Source organism: Balaenoptera acutorostrata, chromosome 17, assembly GCF_949987535.1.
Source record: "Balaenoptera acutorostrata chromosome 17, mBalAcu1.1, whole genome shotgun sequence".
Taxonomy (NCBI): Eukaryota; Metazoa; Chordata; class Mammalia; order Artiodactyla; family Balaenopteridae; genus Balaenoptera; species Balaenoptera acutorostrata.
The window spans coordinates 41,449,772-41,452,349 of NC_080080.1; the positions used below are offsets into that span (position 1 = coordinate 41,449,772).

Sequence of the window (2,578 nt, forward strand, 5' to 3'; positions counted from 1 at the left end):
ACACCATGCTTCTGCTGCAGGGGGTGAAGGTTCTATCCCCGGTCAGGGAATGAAGAACCCACATGCCGCGTGGCACAGCCAGAAAAAAAGAAAAAAAAAAAAGATGTTGAAAACAAACAAACAAACAAAAACCCTTAAAGCAGGACAAGTCACAGAACAGGAAACTATGTGACACCCATGCCATTACTCCCTATGTCCTCACCCACAGCAGACCCTGCTAATGGGACACATAATTCCCCTTGCTGAGATTGGATGCAGCTTCAGAATCCTTCTCAATACAGCTGTCCAAGTAGCTACAACCAATGGATTGAACTTGACACACCAGTTGAAACCTATTTTCCATCAGGGCCAGGCATACAAAAAGGAGAGGAGAAATGTTATACTCTTGAAATAATGACATGAAACAAGACGAGCTCACACTTATTGAATGTTTATTTTGACCCCGTCCTTATTCTAAGCACTTTACATGTATTAACGTACATTTTCCTCCCTCACAGCATCCTATAAGGTTGATACTATTATTATCCATATGGAATCCATATGGGAAAACTGAGTCACAGACAGGTTAAGTCACTTGCCCAAAGTAACCCAGTGAGTAAGGGGCAAAGTCAGGATTTGAATCCAGGCAATCTGGGTCCAAAACTTGCATATTGAAATAATGTCTATGCTGTGTTGATTCTGTCCATGTGCTGGGGGTGTTTTCAGCTGATGATCCTAGCAAAAGACAAAGATGAGAATGGCTTTACATTTTTGTGTGTTGCATGTCAGCAAAGGTGACTCGTAACATTCTAAAAGACTGTTCTCTGATGTCCTTAGACACTTCTGTCAGGAAATGCCCTCGCTCTGGTCTAGCTTCTCAGTGTGGCCCACTTCCCCACCTCCCACCTCCCCACAGCAGTTCATCTGCCCAGGGCCGGTCACACCTTGGGCAGGTAGCAGAGCCCAGCAGGAAGCACGTCTGAGCCCTGTGGCTGAGGCTGGAACTCCCCTCTCCCTCCTCACCTTGTGTGTATTCCCTGACCCACCACTGGCCTCACTGCAGATCCCAATCTAGCCCAGCTAGACCTGGGAAGTCTCTGGAATCTGGCTGTTCTGTTAATATCAGAAGTTGACAAAAACAGGTGCAGAGGAAGCCAGCTCCACTCCTGCCAATGGTCCCAATGGCGACCAGTCAAATCTCCAAGGAAACAAGCCAGAGTCCAAGCACATGACTCAACCACCGTGTCACATCTTCTCTTTTCAAAGATGAAGCCAAAGGAGCTTTAGGAGGGTGATACAACCTCAGCCTCTGCAACAGAAAAGGCCCACACCTGCCTTGGCAGGTAGCTGCTCTCAGCAGCAGGAACAAGTGTGGCATCTGAGCTTAACCCAAGGTCACCACCAACGCCCCCTCAAAGCTCCACGTTCAGAGACTGCTGAGCAAGGCAGCCAGCAGGTGGCCATGGCAGAGCCCATCGAGGTGCTGTCCGCATGCCACCCTTTCCCCCAGCCCCGGAGCACTCCCTCCTCCTTGGCGGGGCACAGAGGGGGAAATGGAGACCTTCTCAGGGGCACCAGCAGCTCTGCAGTGTTGGTAGCAGCGGCCCTAGTTATTTACAGTAGCTCCCGGGGCTGGGCCCACTGGGTTCCCCACCCAAATCCTGACGGGGAGTCAGATGGGAGAGTCTGGGCAGACTGGAAGGTGGGTCCCAGGCGGGCTCAGCTAGTCCAGACCATGTTAGCATCAGCTGTCATTTGAAATTAAATGGGCTCCCTTCCTCCTTCTACCCATGAAAAAGGCAAATTTTCAGAAACCTCATGTAAAGCTCTCTAAGCACTTTCAAAAATTTTGTAGAACACTTTGCAGTATGTAACATTTCATAGGTAACATTTCTCTTACTCTTATATGAAGTCTGAGATGCAGAAAGGGCCGATCACTATGGCCATTTGGTAGATGAGGAAAGAGGTTCTGGAAGAGAGTGTGAAAAGCCACCATCACACAGCAAGTAAAATGGCAGAAAAAATCCAAGCCCAGATCTGAGTGTGAAGTCCCAGCTCCTTCCACTACATCAGGCCAACTCCCCACCGTGCTGATACCTCGTCTGCAGCCCATTCATCCTTACAAGGTTCCCGGAGTACCACAAAGCAAAGGCAGAATTAGAAATGGATCTCTGGGCGCTCACAGCCTCCCCCAGCCTGCTGCAAGCCCTCCCCTACTCCCCATCTCCTACCCCCACCTACCTGGCAATTACTGCTGGAGCCAATAGGTTAGGCCATTAGACACTCGTCAACATTTGGTCAGCATTCACAGACCACGGGCGGGGCAGGGAGCAGCTAAAATGAGAGGGTTAGACAATCCTTTCTATACTGGGGTTATAAATGTATAATTCTCTGCACTTATCTCCAGCTTTTTGTAGAGAAAGCATTTCACAAATAGGTCAGGCTTAGGGTGAGTCACACAGAAGCCACTCACATCTGCTTAGGTCAAGAAAACCCAGGTGGAGAGAATGTTCTAAGCAGTTCCCTGCAGCCAACACAATCACCGCGTGGAATTCTAGTGCGAGCCCTGCTTTGGGAGATTTTCACAGGGCCTGTCTGG

The 2,578-nt window shown here is 49.3% G+C and overlaps 1 long non-coding RNA gene across 1 annotated transcript; it reads right to left on the reverse strand.

Moving 5' to 3' along the window:
* Positions 1-476: 476 nt before the first annotated feature.
* Positions 477-2,300, reverse strand: LOC102999006 (uncharacterized). The gene is made up of 3 exons (XR_449536.2): positions 2,221-2,300; positions 1,880-1,948; positions 477-714 (listed from the first exon to the last, which is right to left on the reverse strand). It is a non-coding gene; the product is annotated as an uncharacterized LOC102999006 (long non-coding RNA).
* Between the last annotated feature and the right edge of the window lie 278 nt (positions 2,301-2,578).